The following is a 16,581-nucleotide window of genomic DNA, read 5'->3' on the forward strand; positions in this document are numbered from 1 at the left end:
CTTCCCAGCATTCCTCTGACACTTGGCAGAGGGCTAATGCTGGCAGCAGAAGGAGGACAATGGCACATCTTTAAGCATATTATCTGTTCTTCATCTTTACGAAATTATGTGATGTAATATACACAATGCCTCCTGTACCTTTGAAAATATCCCATCCCAAGAAGAGAACTGCTATATTTCTTGGCTGGATTATAAATGCAACAAATTACTGCTCTTATCCCACAGGCTCCTCACTGTCATTTAAAAGATATTTTTACTGAAAGTCAATGCCTTACACCAACTTTAAGAGAATTTAAAATGTTTATTTGAGTACATAAAATTAGAGCAAGAAATTTTTTTCTGACTTGAGTAGGATGTGACTTCTAATAAATCTGGAAGTTATGAAAAATGGCGTCAATACTTTTATGCTATTTCTGGATTTCCTAAGGTAGTCCCATGTCTGTTTTATCCCTGTGTCCATGTGTAGCCACAGAGAGTGCAAACACATCTGGAACTTATAAACACGGAAATTTGACTTTTAGAAAATGCATGATGCCATTTGAAGATGCTATTCTTGCAGTTTAACACCTGCTTTGCTGGTTTTGGAAAACGTCTGTGTAGTGTCTGTGGAAACACCTCTTCTAATTGTTGGGTTTGGGATGTTCTAAGACAGTTAGAAAAGCAGACTTATATGAGTGTAAATGTTTGAGATTAGACCCTCTACAGCAGTAAGGAAGGCCTCTGCTCTTTATTCCTTAAAGATATGAGGTGATGATGTTTCTCCTGTCTACTTGCTCCTACAAATTACCTGCCTAACACACAAATGTCTAAGTGCTTTTCTCCTGTCCCTGCCAATACCCTTCCTTCAGCTTCTGTGTATTAGTGTGACTATTGCTGATGAGCATGAGGAAGAGCTCAGTTCAGACCTTCCCTCCTGCTTCCAGGTTGCTGTTCACACTTCAGAGATGTTGTCCCCAGGGAGGCAGACCTGCCACCTCAGCATTCTCTGGCAGTAATCACCTGTGAGTCAGCAAGACCCATTTAGCACTCCCCAGTTGAAGCACCTCCTGAAAATATAGTGGGATGTTTGAGGCAAATACTGTCAGCCTCCTAAAATACTGTAGGCAAGTTCAGATCCCTTTCCCCCCCCGCCACTAATCTGTAATTATTTATAATATGCTATACATGACAGGCTGGTAAAATACACCCAGCCAAAACCAAAACAAATGGAAGCATTGCCAAGTTTGCAATGTAAAAAGGGAGGAAGTGTAAGACAGAAGACAAAATGGTGAAGCAGATTAGTGACCTATCAGTCTGTGACTAGTGCATTGGTTTGAATGAAGAATTTAAGCATGATGTTTGTTAATCCTTATGAAAGGTAATCTCAAAATAACATTTGTTATTAATTAAAAAAAAGAAAAAACAAAGACACATAATATTTAATACTTCAGAGATCTTTTAAAATACAAGTTCCTTAGGATCTGACTTTTACAAATTATTGCTCAGAAGTATCCAGCAAATAATTCTGATGGTTGTTCCTGACAGTCAGCCTAGTTTTACCAGGAGTGGCTTGACACAACCAAGGAAACTGAACTGATGTCCTGCCCTGTTCTACAAAAGAGCTGCTTTTACATCTCTTTGCTATTACAGCTGTGAGCACGTTTGGCTTCTCAGAATATTACCTTTCATTGAAAACTTTCTTTATTCAGCATACATTCATGATAGCTGTCACTGACTTCTTGCCCACTGACAAGTCCAAAAGCCACTTATGTGTCATTTTGTGACTGCTACCCTGTATTCCCAGATGCTAAATTATTTATACCAATAAATCCTAATCAGACTCTTTTCATATTTCTGTGAGAAACCATGTGTCCCTATAGGAAGACAGGAGCAGGGAATAGGAAGGAGAGGAGAAAATCTTGACACCACATGGTTTAGCACATGTGATTGCACATTTAAGGTTTTGACAGTGTTTCCATGAAAATGACTGATGGAGAAGCAGCATTTCAATGGACATTATTTCAAGATTTTAATGAATAAGTGTTTTAAAGTGAGGTTGGAGAAAGGAGAAAATAGTTTGGCATGAGGAGGAAGGCTACACAGACAAAGGTGGGAGAAAACAGTGTCATGAACTTAAAGGTTAAGGTTTAGAAAAGTTGAGAGAATAAGAGGAGAGTATAAAGAACTGTTCCAGTGTTATGTAGGTAAATCTAATTATTCCTTCTGTTTCACTGGGAGAATGTCTGACAGGTTTTCTGGGTGATTCCTGAAGGCAAATATCAATACAGTCAAACCATAGTAGTGACTACTAAAGAACAAGACTTGAGTGAGGAGGAGCTGCTGTGGGGACATGTGGGCTTGACTCACACAGAGAGAACACTCCAGCACATCTCTCCTCTGCCACTGGGGCTGCAGGAACTCACTGCAGCTCTGTGATCCTAAGGGAAATACAGGCACCCTAAAGGGGAAACCCAGGGCTTCTCCCTGTGCTTCCCATGTAACTACCAGCACTCAATTCCTGGCTCCACACCTTGCTCCTCTTCAACTGTATTAGCTCAGAATCAGACTTTCGATGACATGCTGCTGAGCCAGATTGTCTGCCCAGGCTTACAGCAGCCCTGTGGCTGCTGTGTGATATTGTTTTGGTCTGATTTCATTGATCAGTTGGTCACTTTCTTGTTCAGCTCAAAAAAGAGTGTCAAGTAGGTTTTTGTCTGTTTCATTTTTTTCTTTGTGCCATTCTAGTTTTCTTCAGACAAGTGCATTCAGACAGAGATTCTTCATTCTCGCTTCTTTCACTTATAAAATTAAGTGCATTTCTGTCCTGCAGCTTTTGCAGAAAGAATATCTGGTTGTTTGATTAATTTCCAACATGCTTAAAGTCCCTAAGAAACCTCTATTGACTTGTGGGGAGGTAAGATTATGTATAAACCCATAGAAAAGGCAAACAAGGCATGCAAAAATGCCCCTTTCCCTAGAGACATGAGCTGGCTTTCTGCTGAGGAGCCTGGAGTATTAAGCCACCATTTGCAGTCCTGATAGTCTCCAAGCTAGAAGTCCATAAATCTACTCTGCCTCCAAACTGCTCTGGGCCAGCTGAAGCTCTGTTCTGCATGAACTGGTCCCTGCTGCTGGCCCAGTGGCTGCAGCCTCAGCTCCTCGAAGTCCACAGCATCAGGATCCCAGTGGATGTTTCTGTGAAGGCAAAATCAGACCTGTCCACTGAGAGGTGCAGTTTTCATCCAACAGAAAGAAAACCAAAGGTTGGTTTTTCAGTTGATCTGTACATTTCAACTCTTGTGTTGATTATACCTTTTACATGGCAAAATAAATGATTTAAAAAAACCAATCTGCATAGAAGGATTAGGATGGAAACTAAACATGAGCTACTCAGGAGCCTGAAAAACTTGTTTCTTTGTACATCTACAATGAGGTTTAAAATGAGAAGTGACACAAGTGACATTTTATTTTGGAATTCCCCATCTTCTCCAAATTCTCTATGTGAACTTGTGGAACAAACTCTCTTTGGTCCTGAAATGTAATGATCAAGAGTCACCTACACACAATTTACACAGCCACCCAGACAAAGAGGGGAAAACCTCTTTTGTCCTGAACACTCAGCTGTAGACATCTTGATAAGAAATAAGTTTATATTTGAACTTGTAAAACTGTAATTTCATCAGGAAATCAAATTGCCTAGATGAGATAATTCTCTGGTTCAATACCAGCATACAAAAATTAAATCCAAGGAGAAGTGGGAGAGAAATGTAAACCTCATTTATTGAAAACTTGTGTTATAGTTCTCTTTGTTATTTCAACATACTTAATCAAGTTTCTCTCCCTGTGCTTTTGTATTTTTTATGTCTCTCCTGTTCTTGTTGAAGCCTAAACTGCAATTCTTCAGTCCTAAGGCAAAAGAGCTTTCCAAGCCTAGGAGACAAGTGACAGTGAGATGAGCCTATCTGTTAGTAGGGGAGCACTCAAGGTCACAGACAGGGCGGTGCTGGGGAGAGGACCTGAAGCTGGAGCATGTGGTGCTTTCAGTGGGCGTTGGAGGTGGATGCAACACCTTGAGAAACGCTGGGAGCATTTATGGCGTTGCTGAGAACCTGAAGGGAACGAAGTGTACCGAGAACTTTTCCAATCACCTGCCTGTGGAGCAGGGTGCCCCGTGACTGGAGAAAAGAGCTGCCCGCACATCTTCGACTACAGCGCAAGACCGAAGCCCCAGCCGAGCTGTGGGGACAGCAGGTATGCCCCAGAAAGACCAACTTCGTGGGACTGACGCTCCTCCCAAACGGCCGGCTGAGTACTCAGCGATTAAATGTGGAAAATGGAATAAAACCATAACTCTGGAAAACCTCCGCGTATTTCATTACCGCCGTTGCCTTATCACCCACTACTGCCAATTTCAAGAATCACGGATAAAAAAACACATAGTAGTAAAACAAGCCGTCGTCTTCCACAAAGACGCATAATCTGCTTAAGATTGTTCTCCCATTCATCGGGGATGTTGAGACGTTCAGCTCACTCCTCCCTCCTCCTCCCGAGGCGCCCCAGCGGCGCGCGGAACATCGCGAACAGCGCGCCTGGCAGCTGCAGGTCGCGAACCCCAACACGGAGTGACAACCCCTCCTCTCCCTCCTTTTCCCTCCTCTTCGCCTCCTGCCCCCTTCCCTTCCCAGCCCGGGTCCGCCTCCGTCACGGCCGCGCCGGGCGCCCAGAGCGTCGGCCGCTGCCCGGGGGCGTCGATGGGCGATGCCCGCCCGCGGCCGTGGGCCCTGCCTCCCCCTCTGCCCGCCAATCAGAGTGGCGGCTGCCGCGGGCCGCGCCCCACCATTGGCAGCCGCCGCTGTCAGTCAGGGGCCGCCCCCGCGGAGGGGCGAGGCGGGCGGGGGGGCTGCCGGCTCCGGGCGGGCGAGCGGGGCCGGGCGGCGGCGGCGGCGGCGGCGGCGCTGCGGTTGCGCCATCTGTCAGGAGCCCCGGTGGGAGGGAGCGCCCGAGCCGCGCTCTCCCGGGCGGAGCGGAGCGGAGGCGAGGCGGCAGCGGCAGCGCGGAAAGCCCGTGCGAGCTCATCCCTGCGCAGGCTGCGGCTGTGCCGCCGCACGGAGTCGCCGCCTCCGCGCCCGGCCGCGGTTCGGCGCAGCGCGTCTGCCCCGGGAGAGGCAGCGGCGCCCGGAGCGGCGCCCCTCGCTGCGGGCGGGCGGGGGCAGCCGGCGGAGGAGCGGAGCGAGGAGGATGCGAGTGCGGCGGCGCCGCCCCGGCCCCGCGCTGCGCTGAGCCGAGCCGAGCCGAGCCGAGCCGCCTCAGGTAACGGAGGGGCCGGAGCCCGCCCGGAGGAGCGGGGGCGGGGGGATGCATGGATGGATGGATGGATGGATGGATGCATGGATGGATGGATGGATGGATGGATGGATGGATGGATGGATGGATGGATGGATGGATGGATGCTTGCTGCGGCGGGTCTGTTTCCTTTGTGCGCCCGAGCGCTGACGGGGTGCGGGGGCTCCCGGCGAGGGGAGGCGGCCGCGCTGCTGCGGGTCTCCCCCACGCACGAACACGCGGACCCCGCGCCCGCCTCCCTCGCCGGGACCCGCGGCCGCAGCGCGGGCAGGGCCGGGGGCAGCGCCCGTGACCGCCCGTGCGCGGCCCCTGTGTGCCCGGGGGTCGCCCGTATCGGTGTTCCCCGCCCCCGCGGACGCCGGCCGGGGAGAGGGGAGGGGGCGCAGCACAGGGACGTATTTGTTGTCGCCGAACTGCGAAAAAGGGGAGGGGGGGGAAATAAATAAAAAGACCTTCTCTCCCTCTGAAATAAATCGTATAGGATTTGCGCGTCTGTGACAAAGGCCTCTTTCAGGGAAGAAAGAAGGGACCCACAAAATGCCCAAGGGTGGTAGGATGTGAAAAGAGGCTTGTTTCTTGTGTCTTCCCCTAGAGCCTCTCTGTTCCTTCCCAGACGAGGCCGCTGATCTGGTGCCAGTTCCTTTTCAGCTACATTTGAGATTAGGGAGAGATACCAAACGCCACACCATGGGTGCCAGCGTTTTGCTGCGTCTGCAGAGCCACAGTGTACGTGTCGCCCGACCTCCTTAATAAGGCTCAGTTTGGCCTCTGCTTCCTCGGGATCTCGCCCGATCTCTGCTCTGTGTGAATTCCGCGTGTGCGTGAGCTCTGGGAGAGGGCTGGCCAGGGAAGGGAACAAGTCCATGATACCTGGGCTCAGCAGTGGCGGGGAGGGCAGGGCTGAGTAGGTGCTGGTGGAGAAGGTTTGGGCTGGGTGGAAAGCAACCCTCTGCAGTTGCTCATCCATCACTCTGATATGCTCTGATTCTTAAAACGCTAAATAACGAGTGACCAGGGCGGACCGGGCTTTTGAAATGCACGCACAAGACTGGGAACGCCTTTGAGACCTTGTCATTTTCCTCCTTGTATACAACCTCCTTAACTCCCACATCCTTCCTATCACCATCCCTGCAGCTGTAACACTTTTTAGGATCTCCTTCCCACATCCCTTTTTGTTTTCTTCTTATTTTTCCTTTTTTCTTTTTCTTTTTTTTTCTTTTTGTCTTGATGTCTTTTTAACTGGAAGGGTTCTGGAAGCTGAGAAGAGTTGCAGGTGAAGATGTGTTTGTTTATATGCTGGTGGAGGAAGTGTTTTCATTAGGGTTGACTCGCCTGGTCTCCCATGAGGAGGAACAGTAAGCTAAAGGACACTGTCAACTTGAAATCCAGAGAATGTTCGTGATGAATGGAGAGCTGTGTCCAATATTACACCCACCGTTGAGCTCCCTGCTGGAGATCTGTGGTTTTTATAAGCCTGTCTTCTGACTGTGTGGGTTGGTCATGCAGTGAAGGAGTAAAAACACACTTGAAACAAAGTCCTGTTAAGCGAACAAAGGAGTGCAGAAGAAAAATACCAGAGTGGGAAGGGAGGGAAGGCAACCATCTCCAACTTCTCAGTTGCATCCATTGTAGCCACTGCTTGACCCAGGGGGAAACTGGAGGGGCTACAGTTCATTTTTATAGTTGCAGATTTATTTAGTATCACTAAAGTGGAAAGGCTGTTACTTTTGCCCCAGTGTTTCAGGAGTTTTCAGCACCTTGATGTGTGTGCTCAGAAAACTAGTAGTGCTTGATGGATGTCAGTAGGTCAGTGTCTTTTCACAATATAAGAACAATTTTAAGAATGGTATCTCTTGTGAAAAAGACATTGGGTTCCTCCCTGAGCCTGTCTTACCAGACATTGGGTTCCTCCCTGAGCCTGTCTTACCATAAAGTTATAATTTTGATGAAAAAGAGAAAGATTGCCTAATTAATGCTTTAGAAATTGGTATTTTGTTAATAGTAGGCTGCAAATTTGTTGAAATGTTCAGATGCTTCTTAGAGGGTGCCTGTAAGCATCCTTCCTCTTCACCTCTACCAAATTACTGCCTCATGTGCATGGCTTGTCTTTGGCAAAAGAAACAATTTTCAATATGAAGTTGTCTGATGGTGGGCACTGGCTGTGGTGTTTTGTGGTTTATGCTTCAGGCATGTTGTTTCAGAAATTCTATGTTGCCTGCTGGTGAAAGACATAGTGGCATAAAATACCAGTTAAGTGTAAAACTCTGAACAGCCTTCTCTGGAAATTATTTTGGTGTTGAGTAAATACATGTCTTCAGTGAGGGACAAATGACTTTGGCATATGGGCATGGCAGTCAGTGTAAGCCAGAAATTATTAAGGTGATATAAGGAAGTTGATTATTAATCATTTTAACAAGTGTCTTTAAAAGTTAGGACCCAGTGATAAATTTCTAATTTGTATGAGTAAGAAAAACGTTGCTGAGGAACTTTTTATTTTTGACAGACTACAACAGATTCCATAATGCCTTTATGTGAAATAGCTAAATGGTGTCATCTGAAATCATGAGTGGAGTCTGATATGGTGAGGGCCTCTGTGACCACTGGCCCTGTGGCTTAGCTGAATACACTAACCTGAATATGGTGTCATCAGTACTGACTTACAGTCTAATAGAATTGTAACAGTTGTGATGATTTCACTCTGTAATATGGTACATCTACAGTATCATATGTTTAATTGTGATAAGGAAAGTATAGAGCTGTTTGCCATCTTATGCCAAATTACTTTTATTTAACCAGCACCTTCACTTTTCTGTCTTGCTGCATTACTGTGCTTTTTATTTCAGGGAGAAAAAGAGTTGGAGGCATGTGCTTTCCCTTCGTCCTTCTCTCTGGGGTGCACATTAATATTTGATTCAAACTTGTTCTGTAAAGTTCTGCTTAATTCAGTTTGGGCACTACTTTGAATGTATAATAATGGTGTTTGTTTGTGCCATGGACAGTGCTTTGTAATTTGCTTTATGGGCAAGTCTGCTGCTGGCAGTGTGTATTGTCAAAGTGACCTTCCTTTCAGAGGGAGAAAACCAGTAACTCCTGGCCCTCTCCCACCCCTGCAGCTCCCACAGAAGTGTCTTCAGAAGTCCCTTTGACCCATTACTCCAAAACCAGGACTTGAACCGACAAATCTAGTTCACCCGAGCAGTCTCATTGAAATCCAGCAATTAAGGATTCCTTTGGTGACAAAAGGCCTACGGATCTGTATTGTGCAAGTCAGCCATTTACTTGAGGCGAAAGCCACAAAAGGGTTTGCGTGCCTCCGTGAGGAGCACCCTGAGCTGTGATCCCTGGAGACGTGGCTCTCCTGGCCGGGGATGTGGCTGCTTGTTGTGCCGTGCTGAACGCACTGTGCACCTCAGAGCTGAGTTCCCAGCAGCCAGGGAAATGCTGCCAGGGCCACCCAGTGCCAAGTGCCTCAGAAGGAGGTGAAACTTCAGGGCTGCATCTGCCTGCCTGCTGGGTGTCTCACTTGGTACCACGGTGGCTTAGGGTTAGCTATTAGAGGTTAAAAACCCTAACCTTCTTTTGGTGAGGCAGTAATAATTTATATCTATTAAAAAAAGAAAACACACCAAACAAACAAAAATCCTCCCACAAAATTACAAAAACACAAACAAACAAACGAAGAAAACCATACCAGAAAAACCCCAACCAGCTTTGCATTTCAGTAGACGATAAACATGCAGGTGTAGAAGAATTGGGATTTCTAGCATTTGCATCCTGTCATGGGTTTCACCCTTAGTGCCTGACTTCCAGACAGAGAAATGACAGGTGCAGATGAAACATGAAAGGCTGAGGCTGTTTCGGTGCATGTGAGGCTGTGTGGCTCTCCTTAGGGAGCGAGAGCCCCGTTAGCACTGGGCTCCAGGGCAGCCTCGCCTGCTGGCTCAGGCAGGGCTCTGCTTCGGGCAGGCAATCTCTGCCTCCTGCTTTGGTCAAGTGAAACCTGTCTGTGGGAGGTGTCCTTCAGCCCCGAAACTGGAAACAGGCCTGACATTACAAGAGTTGCAGTACCCTGTTGCTGTCCTTACCACTGGCTGCAGGAAAACAATCGCATTTTGTAGAGCTTTTTTGGAACTTTAGTTCACTTGGAACGGAAACCAAATTGAATGGTATCACTGCTTTTACTGGGGGAGGTGAAAAATCATATTATTTCAAGTCAGTCAAAACATGATGCCTCATCTTGCTTCTGACTGTTTTAAATGGTAACTTGCTGTGAAAGCAGGGATTTAAACTCAAAACACTGCCACCTGTTTGGAGCAAAATAGAACCTTTGACACCTTGACTTTTTACTGGAGTATAAAATCAGCAGCAGTTTTGCAGAGCTTTAAGTTGTCGATAGAACTAAATCATCTTGCAGAAAATGACTGTCAGATTTCTCCTGACCAGCTCTATTTCTTGTATACCATGAATTTGAATGAATGTTTTTAATCTGAAAAAGCTATCAAAAAAGATAGGCTGGCAGTATAAACTGATCTGGATTAGATGGTCTGGGTTAAATCTTTTTTCCAAGAAGGTAGAAGACAGCAGATTAATTTTAAACTTGCCCTTCCTAAAATACAACTCCTTTTTTGTATCCCAGTTTGAATGGATGATGTTGGTTGCGACAAGGTGCTGTGGGGAGAAATGTTAGCCCACATTTTCCTGCCCAGCTTCTCCTGATTCAGAGCAGTCTTGCATCTCTGAAAGTTGCCTCTCCCACACTATAATTTTTTAAAGTATCTGTGAGTAATAAGTCCTTCTTGCTTAAGGCAGAAACCTAAAATTTTAGAGCAAGTTCATTGATGTTCATCTAACTGAGATGTGGTTTAATGTGGTGAACTCTACAAGGCAGCAGCAATGTGAGAATGTTTTGATGAGAAGAGGGAAGGTGACCTTTCTGTGCTTATTTGTTTTGCTCTGTTTTGGTAGATTTTTTTGGAGGCAACAATGGCTGGAGGCCTTTTCTGGCCTAGGGAAATTCTTTGTTCCATCCTGCTTTAGGTTCCCTGTGGCTACGAGCAGAAAGGAGGGATGTTGAGAAGCGGCTGTGAGTGATGTGTTCAGTGCTTTAAAGTACAAAGGATCCCAGGCAGAGCTCCTCAGAGGAGCCAGAGACACTTCTAATAGTATCGAACACTGTGCTGTGAGAGCAGCTAGTCTGCTCTCCCCAAAACAAAGGCACTATCAGCAACCAGCCCCGAACAGAAAGACTCCACCTCACACAGCTCACTTTGCTTCACAGCTCTTGGCGTGGCCTCTGGAAGATCATCTGCACATCCTCCAAGCTCCCTTGCAGCGGCTCTGGGAGCTCTAAAAGACAGCTCAACATCTAAAGTTTGGCTGTGTGAGGACCATCATAACCTGAAACTGAGACCTTGCATTTCAGACCAAATGTACCATCAGTACTGAAGCTTCCATAAACTCTCGAAAGTAGTGTTTTATTCACCAAAGTGTTGTTGTAACAGTGGTGAATTTGGAAAGAGTTTTGAAGCTGAAAGTGATGGTAATGGCACCAGGACAATGTATGAAGGGTGGAGGGACATTGAACAGACCAAGGGAAGAGCTGCCTGAAGCAGGCAGAGGAAGCTGCCCTTGTGTGTGTATGATTGAGGACATTTGCTTAACAGAAAAGAAATGTTTGGCACCATTTTAACATGAAAATAACTCTTGTGTTAGTGATTTTGGGAGGGGTAAGGAGGAAACCTCAAATGATTGGCTTGGCTTACATGAAATATCTTCTCTGTTTAAAATTGTCCTTTTCCTCTTGGCTCCAGTTTTCCTCTGTTAACAGATTTGACCAAAATAGTTCTCGATCCTTTTTGGTATAGTCCAAGTTGAAAATATTTTTGCCAGATAATCTCAATCATGGCAGGTCTAAATTTGCTATGTTCTCTATACAGAGAAGTTAAACAGCCTGTGAAAATGAAGATTAATCTTAAATGCCCATTCAGGTTTATGCTTTTTTAAAGAAAAACTTCACCATTCCATGAGAGTTCCCTAATGACCTGTCTGGTGATTCCTAGCATCCTTTTTCTTTACAATTTCAATTTTCCTTGTTGGGGGTGGGGAGGGAGTGGGGTTGGGTTTTTTGTTTTGCTGATTTTTAACAAATAAACTTTAACATTCATTTGAAGGCTTTTTATTGTATTAATAAAGACCTTTCAACCTCCCTTGTTTTTGAACAACCTGTGTGTGAAAGAGCATTTTGCGTAACGTTGATCTTTGACTTGCAGCTGTGCCACTTACAAAAAAGACAGCTCTGAAAGTTTTCCTGGCATGACTTTGGAATATCATGTATTTCCTCTCTTGGCTGCTGATAACAATGTACAGATAATTGGGTTGGGTTGGGGTTTTTTTTTGCATTTTTTTAACATGTATTTTGGGTTTTTTCCCCCTTTGTACCTGACCTTTCAAGCACAGAGTTGCTCTGGGGCTTATACTTGAAATTGATGCTCTTGCCCAGAATAATTAAGAAGAATTGTTGTTGGTTACTTCAGAAGTTTTCCAAGCCAGAAGCCACCACAGTGGGTGATGAACTTGCTGGGAACATAGCTTAATCCCATACCTGGTCATTCCTTAGGGCTTAGCAGAGAGGACCAGCTCACAGCCCTCTTTGGAAGCAGTGATGGTTGTGTTCTCCAGCCAGCTGCTTTCCCCCCAGGGACCGGGGGGAGAGCAGGTGTAAGCAAAACAAAATCCCACACCCTTAAAAGAGAGGCTATTTGTGTGTTCTTGGGATTGGTTTTTCTTTATGGGCACCCCTCACCAGGCAGCTATGATATGTTTTTTTCCAAGAAAAAAGAGCATCTCTGAGACTAGGTATGGAAACCTCTGTTATCTGAGAAGGCAGTTAGACTGTTTCTTGTCTTAAACTATATGTAAATGCTCAGGTTTTGTTCTTGGTGGTGAGGTTAATGGTGGAGGGCATTTATTGTGGTGAAGTTAATGACCTCTTGCATGCTTTTAGGACTTCCTGTGAACAGGTCCTCTTGTATGCTGTCACTGTATGCCGATGAATTTTGAATTACAGAGAGTGAGCCCATATCCAGCAACATTTTTGTCTAAAGATCAGCAAAAATGCCAGTTCTGTTGCCTTTCTTCCTCTGTGGGAAGTAAGTGAAAACTCCTAAATTTTCTTCTGGGGTTAATCTGTGAGATAGCCAACAGATTATGAAATTTTTGGATGTTATCACTCTGTGCAGCATTTAAATTGGTGATTTCATCAAGAAATACTCTCACTCCCATTTCCAAATTAATTGAAAATGTCTTGCTGGTTTCTTTCTCTTCAAGAAGGAATAAAACTGTTTAAAACTAATCTTTTGAATAGCACAGTATCTGAGGTTATTCATAATTTTAATTTACAGTCTTTAGCTAAATATGCAGGCCTTTCTTTCCAAATATTAGATTCTCCAGGTGTCTTTGAGTGGTCAATGATTTTTATATTCATAAGACCTCATACTTTGGACTTGTGAAGAGACATAGCTATTGGATTTTTATTTTATTTTTATTTTTTTAATATCTCTTCTATTTTATTCAGAAAGGCCGAGGCAAACCACCTTTAAAAGGAGAAAAAAATGTTTAATGAAACCCACTGAACTAGCTATATTCACTGTTGAAAAACTTTGTAAGCCCATCATCCTACAACTGGGATAAGATCAGTGTGCAGGAGCTGACAAGCTGAAGAGCCAGATTTAACTCTCAGTATAGCAGCCTGTATGCTCTCAAAAAACCCCACACATAGCACTGGCTTCAATTGCTTTTGTAGTTTCTCTTTTGCTGGAAAAGTAGTGAGCCCAAAAAATTTGACTGAGAAGAGAGCTGCTAAATGTTGTGACCTTGTGGAAGAAACATCCCCTACATTTGAAGGTCGGAAGTGACCTTTTGTGCACGGGGGGAGGTAGAAGACAAGCATTGACTGTCTTTCTTGCTTAGGGCAGCATTACTGGCGTGTCTAAAAACTGCAGAACTCCCTGTCCTAGTGTTCAAGTGGGGCTGCCAAAAAGGAACAAATAGGGCTGCAGATAAAAGTGTGCAGGGAAGACTATGTCCCTTTTCCTCCTCCTCAGTCATGGCAGGCAGGGTGGGGAGAGCATCGCTTTGCACTGCTGGATGACTCGACATTCACAGAAATCTGCTGCTGGCCCTGTAAAGAGTTTACGAAATTACTGCATTTATAGATTTATTTTTTTTTAAACCACTGACCATCAGTGTGATTCAGTGACTTCTTTAAGGGTGAGGTAACCTTGTCTCTGCCCTTCCTTACATTTTCAGCAAATCTTAGTTCAAAATCATGAGGTTACATTGTTTGGGGCTGGGGGATTTTTTTCCTCCCCGTGCAGCAGAGTTCGTAGGCAGTTCTGCTTTATGAAGCTGAGTGTGTAGATGTGGGTGTTAAACGAGTCAGCCTCATCTTGCTTTTGTGGTCAACTCCTCCACGATTTGTCATGTCAGTTTGTGTCTTGCAGAAGATATCTGTCATCCTTTAGAGCTGGTGTGGCACAGCAGGACTGTGCTGAGAACAGTCTGGGCCTGCATGTGGACAGCATTGCTTTGGTTTTATTTCCTTGGGTAGGGCAAGCCTGGGACCCAAGATACCCAAGTGCCTGCTCAGCAGTATGCTGTGGTGGGCAGAGGAGCTCACCGGTGAGGTTCAGGAGAGCCCCAGAGCCCCAGGGGAGCACTGTGCTCGTGTGCCTGCACTGCTTCCAGGACCACCGTGACGTGTTCGTGGTTGCTGTGAGTGTATCTGTGTCTTGTTGTAGAGGCTGTGCTTCGCTTCTTGACTCAGAAAAAGGAGAGACAAGGGAGCAGTGACCAGAAAGAGTGGGCCAACTAGATGAATGTCCATTTTCATAGCATCAGACTACTCAAACTAGCTTTTTTTAAAGTTGTTACTAAACTTATTATTTTTCAGTATCATTGTTATTGCTTTTTTTTACATTATCTGCCCCACAAAAGACAAGGATTATCATTATATTATAATATTCTGTTCCGTAGGAGCTTCATCTAGATCAGCTACCCACAAACTTTGAGGTGACACAGTGCTATGATAGTAGCAGTGGTGCTGTGATATTGTGCAATGTTTATTTTCAATCTACCTTGTTTAAAGAAGGATGCATTCAAATTGTATCACCATAAGAACTGGAGAGTAATGCTTGATGAGTGAGGTCTTGCCAAAGTAAACTGGTGCAGACAGCTTGTGGTTCAAGTTAATTTTGAAGTTTTAATATGTATCTGTGGATTTCTTAATGCTATGGACTGATGTTGACACTCTCTTCCAAAAGTGAAATATCACAGAAATATTAAGAAAATGCAGGTGTAAGCAACTCTGCAAAGGGAATAAAATCTGTTTGCCGATAATGTAGGTACCCCAAACTGTGATAAGAATTTCTTCCATAATCAGCAGTTGCCACTGTGAGGTATAATTTCTGAGAAAATATCTTGAAAATGGCAGCCAAACCATATCATGTAGATTTACTTCATGATTGTTGGTATGGGAACATGCCAAACATTTTTAAATGGTGACAAGTCTGTAGCTTTGTACTCTTTCACATCATACTTTAAGAAGGGGGTGGAGGACAGTGGGGAGAAACGCCTAATGTTGTTTAAAGGAATGATCACCTGTGGGTTTTTCACCCACTCATATTGTAAGAATTTATTTTCTGTAACTGATCTCTCTAGAGATAACAGATTCCTTCCAGAAGTACTTTTTTATTAGCTTTTTCATTAAACTATTTTTTAATAGTTTTTCTAACATCTCTGAGGTGAGCTGTAGGTTTGAAGGAAATAATCTCCCTGAACAGAATAAGGGTAGCTTCAAAGCCAGGGCCTCATCCAGGCAGGTTTTGAGTATCTCCCAGGACAGACTGAGCAGACCCAGCTCTCAATCTCGCCTTCACATGTCAAGTGCTGCAGCAGCTTTGTGGACATCCACTGGACTCACTCCAGTACGTCAGTCTTTCTTTTCCCAGGACTCCCAAAGCAGACCGAGTACTCCAGATGTGGTCTCCCAAATGCTGCAGAGAGAGGAATAATTACCTCGCTCCACCTGTTGGCTAATTAAATTGCTTATTTGGTGCCAGATCTTCAGTTGCTGCCAGTTATCTTCACTTCCCTCAAGCTGGAGCTGGTGGAAACTCTCCCTTACAGGGGAATACTTGTAGGCTCTGTCACCTCAAAAAGAGCTGGAGCAGTGATGGTCCTTTGCTTAAGTTCCATGAAGGAGGTGACCAATCCAATGTTAATGTACAGAAAACTGCAATGGTTTTCAATTTCCCTCTAGTCAATTTTTTTGCACCAGTCCTTCATGGTTCATACTGCAAGGTAACCTGAAACTGTATAACCTGATACAATCTGTATCACATTTTGGTTAAAACAGTGAAGAAAATGCCTAGTAAACAGCATATGCAGATATGCATCCTGTGTATTCTGTTTGTTTTCCTGGCAGTACTTTGGCTATTAGCTAAGTTCCCTGCTTTAAAGTTAATGTTTGGCAGCAAATATGAGGATTGAACTAAGAGTTGTGCCACCAAGTTGAGCCTCATGGGAGCTGTGGGACAAAAACTTGTGCTTAAAATTTTAAACCCAGAAGGTGTTTTCTTCTCCACTAGATTTCTGAGGCTCTATCATTGTGAGTGGGCTGTTATAGGTGTCTGACGTACTACATGTAATTTGCTGTAGTTTGTGTTTCTTAAGGTCTAATCTTCCTACACTATTTGATTATTTTTTTCCAAACACACACAAAATGAAAATTTCATGATTAGTGGTTTAAGTACTGAAATTGATATTTGCCTGAAAAAACACAGAACAATTGGAGTACAAGACAAACCCCCAGCCATCAGCAAACCTGTGCACGTGGGACTTACCCTGCAGTTGTTGCTGCTTCTAAGAGAGCGTGGCTCACATCATCCAGCTCAGAGGTCCAGTGTGGGAGGTCAGCTGAAGGTATAGATTTTATACCTGCATGTACCTGCTTTAATGTGTAATACATGAATGTTTAGTTTAGGGAATTCTGGCTCAGAGGTAGCTGTGGCAGAGTGTCTGAGGTGTTGAGTGTATGCTGTGTGCTGCCTGCCTGACTGGTGGTCAGGGACATGGCTGGATTGAGTGCTTGGTGTGCCTGGAGGACCTCCTGGGTATCTATTCCATCAAAGAAAAGAAAGCCTTAACAGCCCATTGGTGTAAAAGGAAGTGGTAGAGAGGTTTGAGCAGGGGAAGGTTGCC

At 44.9% G+C, this 16,581-nt stretch overlaps 1 protein-coding gene across 3 annotated transcripts in view; it reads left to right on the forward strand.

Annotated features, from left to right (window-relative positions):
- The first annotated feature begins 5,141 nt into the window (after positions 1-5,141).
- The window catches only part of FYN (FYN proto-oncogene, Src family tyrosine kinase), a 137,884-nt gene continuing 126,444 nt past the window's right edge, over positions 5,142-16,581 (forward strand). For all 3 annotated transcript variants that reach the window (XM_050972274.1, XM_050972276.1, XM_050972275.1), the window contains exon 1: positions 5,142-5,289. The gene's annotated coding sequence lies outside the window, so the exon portion shown is untranslated. The remainder of the gene's footprint in view (positions 5,290-16,581) is intronic.

This window comes from Serinus canaria, chromosome 3, assembly GCF_022539315.1.
Source record: "Serinus canaria isolate serCan28SL12 chromosome 3, serCan2020, whole genome shotgun sequence".
In the NCBI taxonomy this organism is placed as follows: Eukaryota; Metazoa; Chordata; class Aves; order Passeriformes; family Fringillidae; genus Serinus; species Serinus canaria.